This window comes from Mobula hypostoma, chromosome 17 (genome assembly GCF_963921235.1).
Source record: "Mobula hypostoma chromosome 17, sMobHyp1.1, whole genome shotgun sequence".
NCBI lineage: Eukaryota > Metazoa > Chordata > Chondrichthyes > Myliobatiformes > Myliobatidae > Mobula > Mobula hypostoma.
The window spans coordinates 55,039,571-55,052,337 of NC_086113.1; positions in this window are offsets into that span (position 1 = coordinate 55,039,571).

Genomic DNA, 12,767 nt, shown 5'->3' on the forward strand with positions numbered 1-12,767 from the left:
TGGGCAAGCAAGGAAAGATGAAGTTGAGCGAATGAAGGCTAGTTTCAGAAAACAAACATTGGTTTTTGCCAAGAAAAGCAGTGAAAATGAAGGAAATACCAGTGCCAGCTGCAAAGTCTCAAAACATATTGCAGAAAAGATGAAGCCTTTTACAGATGGAGAGTTTGTCAAAGAATGCTTACTGACAGTGGTGGATATTGTTTGTCCTGAAAAGAAATCTTTACTTGCATCTATCAGCCTGTCAGCAAGAACGATCACACGGCGAGTTGAAGAAATGTCAGCAGATGTTAAAAGTTGTTTCAGGAATGCCTGCAACGAATTGCAATTTTCTTCAATTGCTCTTGATGAGAGCACGAGCTTGAGAGACTCTGCTCAACTTGCAGTGTTTGTGCAAATAGTCAACTCAACTTATAAAATTTTTGAAGAATTTATTCAATTAATTCCTATGAAGGACATGGTTACCAGAGCAGACATTATTGAAGCTTTGTTGAAAATGATGTCAGAAATGAAACCTAATGTGTCAAAGCTAATTGGCATCACAACTGATGGGGCACCAGCAATGGTGAGACAGAAAAAAGGCATCATTGCATTGCTGCAAGGACAAATGGAAAACCTTGGAATCGCACAGAAACTGGTTAAAATTCATTGCATTATCCATCAATAGGCATTATGTGCCAAGTCTTTGAAATTAAAGGATGTTATGGACATTGTTGTAAAAGCAGTGAATCTGATCCTATCTCATGGGTTGAATCATCACCACTTTCAGCAGTTTTTGTTGGATACGGAGGCAGAATATGGGGACCAGTCTTATATCTCCTTTGGTTCAAGAGGCCAATGGTTGAGAGGTAATAACTGTCCCTGAACCGGTGGTGCAGCAATGAAATGGCATCTGCTGTTGACCTGTTGTTCTAGTAGGTAAATTGAAGCAGATTCAAGTCTCTTCTCAGGCAGGAGTTGATATGTTTCATCACCAACTTTTCAAAACACTTCATCACAGTGGATTTAAGTACTACTGGACCAATAGTCATCTGTCATCATAGATCCCCACCACCCTGGCAATGGTATCTTCTCACAGCTACCATCAGGTAGGAGGCAACCTGAACAAAACTAATTACTAGTTCAGTATTGTAACACTATTATCACTTTGCACTACAATGGTCTTGTTTTATTTCTGTTCTAATTGTGTTCTTTCTTATAAAAATTGTGCTTAATGTATGTTTTTCTTGTAAATGCTAATTACATGATACTATGTACATGTAATGTTGCTGCAAGTAAGTTTTTCATTGCATCTGTACATCCATTACTCATGAATAGGACAATAAGTTGAACTTTGACCTTGAGTTTCAATTGATAAGGGTTAGGTTAGGCACAACTTTGTGGGCTGAAGGGCCTGTATTGTGCTGTAGGTTTTCTATGTTCTATGATAAGGAGAGTCAATATTATACAATTAATGGCAAGTTATGCTTGACTAACCCTGAACCGATGTTTGATAAATGTTACAACAGGGACACAACCATGCCAGCGCCTGGGTTTAAATGCTCTAACTCTCTGTAATAAGGATAGCTGGCATGGCCCCTTTAAAGATTCAGGTTGCCTCGCTATCTTTTAGCACCAGCATTTAATATTTAAAGAGCACCTGAACTTAGGTTCAGTGCTCAATCGTCCGCTCAGCTTTGGATTCTCGTCTAGTGTCTAGTTTAGAATGCCGTCTTCATTTCAGGTTCTGGTATTGGAGTTGAGGTTGCTGCTACTACTCTGGGGAAGCAGGTCACCTGCAGGCCCAAAGTTGGAAGCTGCAGCCGTTGGGAGAACTGTTAAGACCATCCGGTGCCAAGAGGTCTGTGACAGTAGCAGACACTATTCCCAACCCCATGGACTTTGGTGTCACACTGAAGGAGAAGATCTCCTAGGATAAGAACTGACAAGAGGAGAATGATTTTTTTGGACTCTGGGGAGTCTAGTCATTTCCTGGAACTGGGGACAAGCCGTTGGCTCAACATACCGCTGCAGGAGTTGAGCCAGCCCATGCTCACAACTGTCCTGGACCGCCGTCCACTTGTTCCAAACATATCCAGCAGCAAACATTGCTTTTGCTGATGAGGATAGAGGATCACGTGCAGGACATTAGTTTCTATATCACTGAGTCTCCTCACATACTCCTGATCGTTGAGCACCCTTGGCAGTCCCAGCAGAACCCTTCCATGAGCTGGAAGGAAGGGAGGATCATTACATGGTCCCGTTGCTGCAGGAAGGTATGTTTTTGGCTAGGTGTTTCAACCCCCAGACGCTCCCGAGACCGGCAGCCAATGAGGGGGCAGATTGTGTTCTGGGTAACCTGGAGCCTTCAGGAAACACAGACCTGCCTTCAAGGGCGGACAGGCCAGTTCCAACCAACAGGCCTATATGCGTCCTAACCCTGTCCAGTCAGGGTTGCTCCTGAACTAGAGGGAGGATCTCTAGTTCAGGAGCAAGCACAGGAGATGCCCAAGTATATGGATCTCTAGTAGCTAAGCCAAAGGGTTCCTGTCGCCAGGTCCCATCCAAGAGGAAGCCTCCAAAACATAAACCCTGGGAGCCTAGTACCAGGAGCACAAGGACCAGTAGCACCTGGCTGCTGATATCTGAGGATATGGATGAGGATTTGGATTCTGATTCGGCATTTGTTTTCACTAAAGACTTCTGTGAGGCTATGGAGGAGACCCTGGGGACTGCCAAATCACCCTCCCAAGGAGCCTCAAGAGTCATCCTTGGAGGAAGATTCTGGGATAATTGCAGCACCCAAGCTGGGGGAAATCCTTTCTGACTGCAAGCATTTGGAAGAAGTCTTCAGCAAGGGAAAGGCCTCAACTCTTCCACCCCACCAACTCTACGACTTTGCAATAGATCTACTGCCTGGAACTTGTCCTCCACCGGGTCGATTATACGCACTCTCAAGGCCGGAGAGAAGCAATATGGAGGAGTATATCAAGAAGACTGGGGATTCATTCCGCCCTCCAACTCACCAGCCAGCGCTGGTTGCTTCTTCGTACAGAAAAAGGATGGGAACCTGTAGCAGGTATTGATTATAGAGGGCTGAATCACATAACGGTCAAGAATCGTTCCCTTCTTCCAACCATGAGCACAGCCCTTGAGATTCTCAAAGGGACAAATGTATTCTCAAAGCTAGACTTGCAGAGTGAATACACTCTATTTTGCATAAAAGAGGGCGACGAGAGGAAGGTGCTATTCAACGCACTGTCAGGGCACTATGAGTTCTTGATCATGCCTTCAGCCTTGAGAATGTGCCAGCGGTTTTCCAGGCCTCTATAAACGATGTTCTCTGGGATACTCTCCATATGTATGCCTTCGCATATTTGGACGACATCCTAATTTTCTCGAAGTCCACGGAGGAGAACTTTGCTCATATCACATCAGCTTCTGTGGTTCAGATGCTCTAACTCTCCTGCATAAGGATAGCTGGCGCAGGCCATTTAAAGATTCAGGGCACCCTGCTAATTGGCAAAAGGATTTAATATTTAAAGAGCCCCTGAACTGAGGTTCAATGCTCAATTGTCAGCTCAATTTTGGATTCTTGTCTAGTGTCTAGTTTAGAACCCTGACCCATTTCCATCTCTTATCATGTCTCAATTGTAGTCTGGGATACTCCAGCACTTGGGTCCTAGGTCTCATCACAGATAAAGGGTATACAGTAAATGTTGTCATGGATATCCAGAAAACAAGTTTATAAAATTCTACAGAAAAGGCCACAATTAACCAAATTAAGCCCCAGAGAACTGAAGGATTGGTGGCAGTCTGGGTAAGAAACTAGCTCAGCAGCAGACATAAGGAGCAGTGGAAATGTCTCATAATGGGGGCCTACTCAGCGGTCAGTTCTGTGAACACTGCCTTTTTTCACATATATTAATGATTTAGGCACATGTGTGCAAACTGAGCTTCCACATTTGCAGATGGTACAATGAGGGGGCTAATCATCTATCACAGGAGGATCTGGAAAGGCTGATCTTGGAAGTGTGAACTGTCATGGTCTGGTCCGTGAAGTCCGCATTCTGGTTCACAGTCCGGACCGTCCATTCCTTATTCCAGGTTTTCCTGTTTTCCCTTGTTCCATTGAGTGCCTTAACTGAAGCACCTGATTCTCATTTTGGGCTGGACTGTTCCCTTCCCCTTCCTTCTGAAGCCTCGCCTGAAGCTTCACCTGCATCCCCATCAAGTTCAACCGCCAGAGTGAGACCAGAGCCTTGCCATGCCAAGATAAGGAACTATCTATCGTTGAGTTTGGAACTATCTCTTTGTGTCCCTGTGTTTAGTGTCCGTGTCAAAAAAGAGTCCCGGTCCTAGGTCCTGTTCCCAAGGAGGGGTCCTGACGCTGTGTAAAGCATCGGCCCTAAGTCCTGTTCCCAAGGAGGGGTCCCGGCTCCGTGTTCTGTGTTCCAAGTTCCAGGCGTCCAAGTCAAGGCTTCATGTTCTCATCCAGTCTAGGAGTCCCTCAGCAGTTTACCTCGGCAGTTACCTCGGCAAGTGTCCTCGGCAGTCATCCCGACCCTGAGTCCTAGAGAGGGTCCCAGCCCTGCATCCTAGAGAGGGTCCCAGCCCTGCACTTCAAGGAGGAATCCCAGCTCCGTACCCAAGAGCCTAACCAAGCCAAGTCCAAGATCTGAGCCAAACCTAGTCCAAGAGCCACGTCCTGCCCTGGAGTACCTCATCCAGTCCACATCCAAGGCTCTGAGCATCCAGTCCATGTCCTAGGTTCTGTGTTCCTGTGTTCCAAGACCAAGTCCAGGCGCTGTGTTCCAGCCCTGTCCAAATCTGAGCTTCGTGTCCTCATCTAGTTCCAGTGCCTCGCCCAGCCCAGGAGTTCCTCACCTAGCCCGGTGCCGGAGATTCCTTGTCCTGTCCTGTAGCTATGTCCTGTCCTCGCCAAGATCTTTGTCACGAGTCCTCGCCTAGACCCCGGTTCCGGTTCCGAGTCCCAACCAAGACCCAGGTTCCGGGTCCTTGTCCAGGCTCTGGTTCCAGAGTTCCATGTTCCTAGTCCAGGCTCATCATTCCTTTTTCCCTGTCCGGGTCCTGTGTTTTAGTCCAAGTCCTAACCCAGGTCCTGAATCCTAGTCTCGTCCGGGGCCTGTGTCAATGTCCAGCATCGTTTCTTGCTTACTCACCTTGCTATCTCGATAACCCTAGTCCTGTTTCTAGTACTTCAGTGTCTGGGTCTTGCATTTGGGTCTGCCATCAACGCCCCCTTGTAACATGAACCAGAGATGATGAAGCTTTGCCTGCTTTTCTTTCCACAAACACTGTCTGACTGGCTGAGTATTTACAGTATTTTTCCCTTTCTATCTCAGGTTTCCAGCATCTGCACTTTTGCTTTCACAATTACTTTTGAACTGTAAGAATTGATATGTAAGATGCATTTGGAGTACTGCTTCCAGTCCTGTTCTCTGCACTTCGGTGTGTCTTAATGGCAGGAAAGATTCGCCACATTGGTCCAAGGGATGAAGGTGGGTTTTCAGTTGTAAAGTTACAGAAACATAGCAACATAGAAAATAGGTGCAGGAGTAGGCCATTCGGCCCTTCGAGCCTGCACCGCCATTCAGTATGATCATGGCTGATCATCCAACTCAGAACCCTGTACCAGCCTTCCCTCCATACCCCCTGAACCCTTTAGCCACAAGGGCCATATCTAACTCCCTCTTAAATATAGCCAATGAACTGGCTATATGGGAGAAGGTCATGTTCTCCTTGGAATAAAGGAAGTTGAGAGGAGGTGTGATCTTCTCATCCATTCACCATCTGCAGATATGCCCCAGTGACCGAAACGTAGAGTCTTCAATAAGATCGTGATCATCTAGATAGGGCCACTAGAGGGAGGCCATTCCCATTTGTTGCTAGGTCAAGAACCAGGTGACTAAAATTTAAAATTTTATCAAACAATGCAAGGATGTCATAGGAACATTTTCTCGGTGAGTAGTTTGGATTACCGCAAATAATCTACAGCTACAGGAATTGGAAAGGTTTCCAGAAATAAAGGCTGCAGACAAATGGGACTAGGTCAGGTAGCCATCTTGGTCAGCATAGATGAGTTAGGCTAAAGGTCTGTTTCCATGCTGCAAAGTCTGTGGCTCTTTGGCTATTTAGAAGTCACTTCCTGTAATCAATTAAAATTGGGTAGATGTTTCAGAGTGAATTATTTGTCTGGATACAGGGAATGGAGTGGTTAGGATTGTTCATAGATGAGGGAATGGCCTTTTCTATGAGAGGAATGTCTTAAGTCCGGAGAGGAAAAGGGAATAGATGTGGACTTCAGCAGCAGATGGTTTGGGGTGGGGCAATGTAATCAGTGACATACTGAGACCAAAAGTCAGCCTTGGCATTTAAGATGCACTAGGCCTTGTGGGAGTTGTGGAAAAATTAAATCTAGCAATCCACCAATGCCATAAATAACACAAACTGGAGCAGATACAAATAAATAAAAACAAGGAGCAGATGGAGTGCTTATTATTTTGCCATGTCCTCCTTAATTTATTTTTCACCAAGCCTGTCCCACCCATCCATGAGGACACCACCCCCCCCCCTCCCCGGCCATTTGTCAAAACTGCCAGATGCCCAGTACAGGCTTGGTGAGTGGCAATGTTCTAGAGATGGAAATAGATGCTCTTTGTTTGTGGGCTGACACTGACCTTGGGATCAAGTAAGAAGTGAGGATGTAAGTAAGCAGTTTCAGACAGACACCAAAGAAAGAATTAGCTCCAGTGTCCAGATAACCAAATTTATGGCACAGGCTGCAGACAATGAACTCCCGATCTTTCAGTCTACCTCATCATGGCTTTTGCATGGGTTCCCAAACTGTCGTCCACGGACCCCTCAGTTAATGGTAGGGGTCCGTGGCATAAAAATGGTTGGGAACCTCTAGTCTAAAAGCACTGCATTTTCCCTGTAACTGTAACATTATATCTGCACTCTGGTTTGTTTGTCTTTGTTCTTCCTCGATGTACTTATATATGGCATGATCTGAATGGGTGGCACACAGACAAAACCTGTGTCTCTATAAAGGTATCTTGGTACATGTGACAATAATAAACCAATCACAAAATACCAAAGCCTAATATTTGGTTGTATGGTATTTTTGTTCATCCTGTATTGGACAAGTGATTTAGTAGCCTAGATGAAGTGGTGGAATCAGAAATCCAGTTTATGATAAAGAATACAAAGATGTCAATTACAATATAAGTGAGCAGCTCACTAAGTGCAAGGCATACAGATTTTATGAAGGACTTCATTTAGACAATACCTTGTGCTTATAAGAAAAAGTTACTGGTAAGCACTGAGATGCGTTGCACTATAATTTCTGTTCTCCATACTGAACGCAATGTGAAAAGAACTGACACACAGCAGGAAATCACTTTCACCCATACCCATCAACAACTGAGTAATCCGGAACTCCCAAATCACTTCACCAGCACCACAGAGCAGCCTTGTGTCCATAATTACAACTGGAACCAATCACCAAGTACAAGCACGGTCAATTTCTTGCCTATGAAGTAAATGAACATGACTCCATTAATATGCAGATTAGCCAGTGGTCGAGGATCGTTGTGCAGGGGACAACTGAGGACAGATTCTGACAGAGATAATCTTCTGGTTCCCACAGCCTGAGGCTGTGCCTCATTTATTTTTCAGAAAAATCAGATAGGGCTTGGAAACTCAAAAGCAACATCACATTATAAACAGCAGTGCTAATGACAGGGTAGTCTCTGCCCCTCACAGTGTCCACATTGATCACAGGCAGCTGCATAGATCAAGCAAACTGTACTAGCCACGTTAAAGCATGTGCAGCCTGCCACCCAGCTCAGTCAATTCAGTTCCCTTTACACATTGTTAATCATATTTCTATTTAAATTCTTCCCTGGGTCTGTTCCTGCCTTCAACCTTCAATCTCTTTCACTGTTGGAACTCACCTGTTCCAAATTAGAAGCTCACTCATGGTTCAGCTATTAGAAAATGCTGGCAGACAGTCAGGCAAACCTGTCCCCCTGTCTTTCACAGTGTCCGATTCCACAAATAAGAAATTTCGGGCAAGCTTCAGGTTGAGGTCAAAGTCACACCACCTGCGGAGCACTTTACACTTCAAATGTTGTGAGCAATAACTGGAACAGCAGAAGTGGAATTTTGTTGGGATCAATTCCTTTTTCTCTCAGCATCTCTCAAAACAGGTTAATCGCATTAACTCAACATGCCTGTTAAAGCAGCAGAGACAAAAGAACCAGAAGCAGGTCAAAGACCACCCACAATAATGGTGATTCACCGGCAGGTCCATAATTCAACTCTGCTCTGTACTGATTGAACAATACTGGGTGCCTGGCAAGGAAAAGTCTGGAAATACAGGGGACTGCAGATGCTGTGATCACCCTGTTATAGGAAAGATGTTATTAAACGAGAAGAAGTGTGGAAAAGAGTTACCAGGCCATGCTCTCTTCTCACTGCTGACACCGGGAAGGAGGTACAGAAGCCTTAGGTTCCACGCCACCAGGACCAAAACCAGTTAACCTTTCAACCTTCAGAATCCTTAACCAGTGTCACTCTCGTTAGGAGAACTCTGAATTCCCACTTGTGAAACCTCCCTGGGTCTGGGTCCTAGATACTGATTGATTGCAATTCTTTGGTCTAGGTGAAGTCTCAAGCAAAAGGCACCTCAATAAATAGGAAGATCCACAAGTATAGAGAGACACACAGAGACAGACCAGCTCTTTGATCTTTTGATCTCATGCCACTAACTCAGCATGGCTTCTTTCATTCAAAGTAACTCATGTGCTCATCAGCAGACATCCTCATGCCACTGGTGCCTGAGGTCAGGAAAGAATCCAGTCATTATTAGCAAACATTCAACATTAACAATCCTACAGTGTTTAACTTGTACAGACACCTTACATGCTGCAAGCTCAAAAGAGTTAAGGTGTCACTTGGAGATATTCAGACTTTCACCCAATATTTTACGAAGCTTAATACAGCACAAAACACATGGATAACATTTTGGAATTGGAATCAGTTCAGGATTAGTTTATTATTGTCACGTATACCAAGTCACAGTGAAAGTTTTGTTTGCATGCCATCCGAGCAAACCATGCCATACATAAGCACATCAAGGCAGGAAAAAGAAAGCAGAACAGCAACTACAGAGAAAGTGCATATAAAGTGCAAGGGCTGTGATGAGCTAGATTGAGAGACCAAAAATTGATCTTTAGCAGAAAGGAAGCTCATTCAAGTGTCTGATGACAGCAGGATAGATGCTGCCTTGTTTCAAATGGAACATAATTAGAATCAGAATCAGGTTTCTAATCACTGATATATGTCTTGAGATTTATTATTTTGTGGGAACAAAAACTGCAAGACATAAAATGTTACTATGTTACTGTGAAAATAAATGAACTGCACAAATGAGCATAAGTTAGGTTGTATTCAAGGGATATAAAGTGTGTGACAATGGCAATGCAACTGGGCTCTGCTGCTTCTAAACTGAGAGTTCCTGGAGACACATGAAGAATGCATGTTCAGAGTGTCGCAGGAGAGGTTTCCCACCTGGCTGTCTTCTGCTCCTGATATTTGGGCCCTCACAGCAACCTCTCACAGTGGCCATTTCTCTGCCCTCTCTGAGCAGGCCAAGCCTGGCACTGGGGGTCTCATACAGAGAGGTCCCTTTAGTATTGTCTTACATGGTATACCCCTCAGTCCCTACACAGTCCCTCCTCCCAAACCCTAACCTAACCCCTAGATCTCACTCCTGTATTTGCTCTCTGCATTCCCAAAGTACATAAAGCATACAGAATAATGCCGAAACACTTGGTCCTCAGCAGATGACTAAACTTTGCAGCAGAAGACCAACATCAACACTTCACACCACTTGCTTCCTGCAGCCCTAGGGGCACCAATTAATTTTCAGGCCACTGTTTACTGGGTGGATGTCACCCACCATACTTCAAATCCACCCCTCCACCATCCCACCTCCACCTTTTATTCCATCCCATTCCTCCCTACTCTTTTCCCTCCTCCAACTCCCCTCTATCACAACATAAAAGCCACTTCCTTCCCCTCCCCCACCACCCTTCTTTCCTCAGCTATATCCTTTCCCTTCCTATACTCCCCACTCCCTTTATCCCACCCTACCTCAGGCTACTTCCAATGCAATGACCAATATTACTCCTCCATGAAAATATAGTACCCAGCAATCATCATATTACCTCTTGTTGTGACCTGATCTGAAAAAAAAGTTACTCCAATCGTTATGTGACATGTCTGTGTAACGACCATTTCATGTCTGTAAGGAGACTGCCTGTCGCTGCCTGTAAGGAGTTTGTAAGTTCTCCCTGTGACCGCATGGGTTTCCTTCGGGTGCTCTGGTTTCCTCCCACAGTCCAAAGACGTATCCGTCCATTCCTTGCTGCATCTCTAAATAAATAAAAACATCTTGTCAAAGGTAGTTCTACATTACATGTTGGGATATTTCTTGCTCATTTGCTCTTTACAGAATTTGGACACTGGAGCCGCTGTAGATGCACGAATATTGGAAATGGTAAATGAGCATTGAGGGGAAATATTCAGTGCTGTATATAATTAAACAACAGGACTGGATATCAGCCACATTGCACTTAGAAATATTCTGAGGGAAAATCTGCTAATAAAATCAAAATTCTTTCTTCAATCTATTGTTATAAGCAAAGAATAAAGTTAAATGTTCCAACAAAGACAAACTTATTCAAGGGAAGAGACACAGAGCGTAGTTAACACAGCACCGTGCCTTCAAAACACTTCACATTGTAACAGATAATGCAAAAATCATTACATTAATTTCTACTTTATCAGCAGTGTTACGAGATCAGATGGAATCATTTATTTAACTTGCTCTAAGTCGCACTTAGACATTAACCAAGTCAGGACAAATAAGCGGCAGTGGCAATTATGGTCAAATACTCATACAATTATCAGCGTTGCCTGCTCTCCTGTGTTAACCTCTGTCTGAATGGTTGTTTCATCTTTCATTTCACTAATCCTGGCAGTGCATAGCACTGCATATGACAGGAAATGTAAGTGATACTTGACGGTGCCTCCTGCAGACTGATCCTTTATGGATCAATTGAGCTATTTTTTAGTCATTATTAAAGCAAGAGTGACTAATTCTATTATTAACAGGGCTGGCGCATACACTAGCAGCATGTGTTTGATTATTTTCCCTGCCTTTGTTTCATTGGTCACAGCTGCACAAAACAGATTGTCCCACTACACATCACACCCAATTAGAGTGCCACAATGATAGGATTTTTAGCCCCTCAATGTCTACTCAGCAAGCAGATTTTCCACATGAGACCCAGCCACTTACCGAAATGCTATTATTTATGTTCCTGGAAGCTGGATTGTGCAGAACCACATTTTTGTAACTATTCAGGAGCTAGGATACAATATAATGTTGTGTCCTGATGTTATACACAATGTGTATAAGATGATGAGAGGCATTGATCGTGTGGATAGTCAGAGGCTTTTTCCCAGGGCTGAATTGCTTTCCACAAGAGGACACAGTTTTAAGGTGCTTGGAAGTAGGTACAGAGGAGATGTCAGGGGTAAGTCTTTTACTCAGAGAGTGGTGAGTGCGTGGAATGGGCTGCCGGCAACGGTGGTGGAGGCAGATACAGTAGGGTCTTTTAAGAGACTTTTAGATAGGTACATAGAGCTTAGTAAAATAGAGGGCTGTAGGTAAGCCTAGTAATTTCTAAGGTTGCCAAACACAACTCTGTGGGCTGAAGGGCCTGTATTGTGCTGTAGGTTTTCTATGTTTCTATGTTAACATGCTTTATACAGTGGTTGATGGAATCAAACTTCGGAAACGTGATCACCACTACAGCACATGTCATGCCACTGAATGTGGGTGAATTCCTGTTCTGTCTAGTTTTGTATTATTGTGGAGTCTTTCTGTGCACTACATTGGCTGCTGCATTTCTCTCCACTACAACACCCACTGCAATTCGGTGGTGTTTAACTAGCTGTAAAGTACTTTAAGATGAATGAGATTGTGAAATTCAAATTCCTCTTCAGTTCCCTTTCAAGTTGATGACTTTGCCATGAATTCGAGCTACAGCTGGACAGAAGGCAGCTTGGAAGTAAGTCCAAGGCCCAAATCAATTGAGCGTTGCAGTCGTATAATTCAAACACTACTTATGGGTAGGTTGTGCATATTGCTGGAGACCATTTTCCCAATAGATCTGTGAGGAGTACTGTGTGATTGAAACTGTTCATTAATAAACTATGGTTCCTACTTGATAAAAATTATAAAGTACAAGCCTTTCTACTTTTTGAAAACTGGTAGAGAAACTCACCAAGCAAAGAATCAGAGAAAAGGCGATATGCAGGAATTTGCTGAATGTTGATAATGGGCAACACAATGGCATCAACTGGTAGAGATGCTGCCTCATAGATCCAACGATCTGTGTTTGACCCTGAACTCCAGTGCAGAAGGGAAGCAGTTTACTGGATGTTGGACAATTCAGTATTCGTACCATTGGGTTGTATTCTACCCAGGTGGAGTATGAGGTGTTGTTCCGTAAGTTTGCACTAGCTTCATCCTGGCAGTGGAGGAGACCAGGGGCAGACATTTTGGTGTGAGAATGGGGAAGCGAATTATAATGGCTAGCAACTGGGAGCTCCAGCTGGCCATGGCGTACAGAATACAGGTGGTCACAAAGTTTAAGAACCCAAAGTTCAAGGAAAAATTTACTACTGAAGTA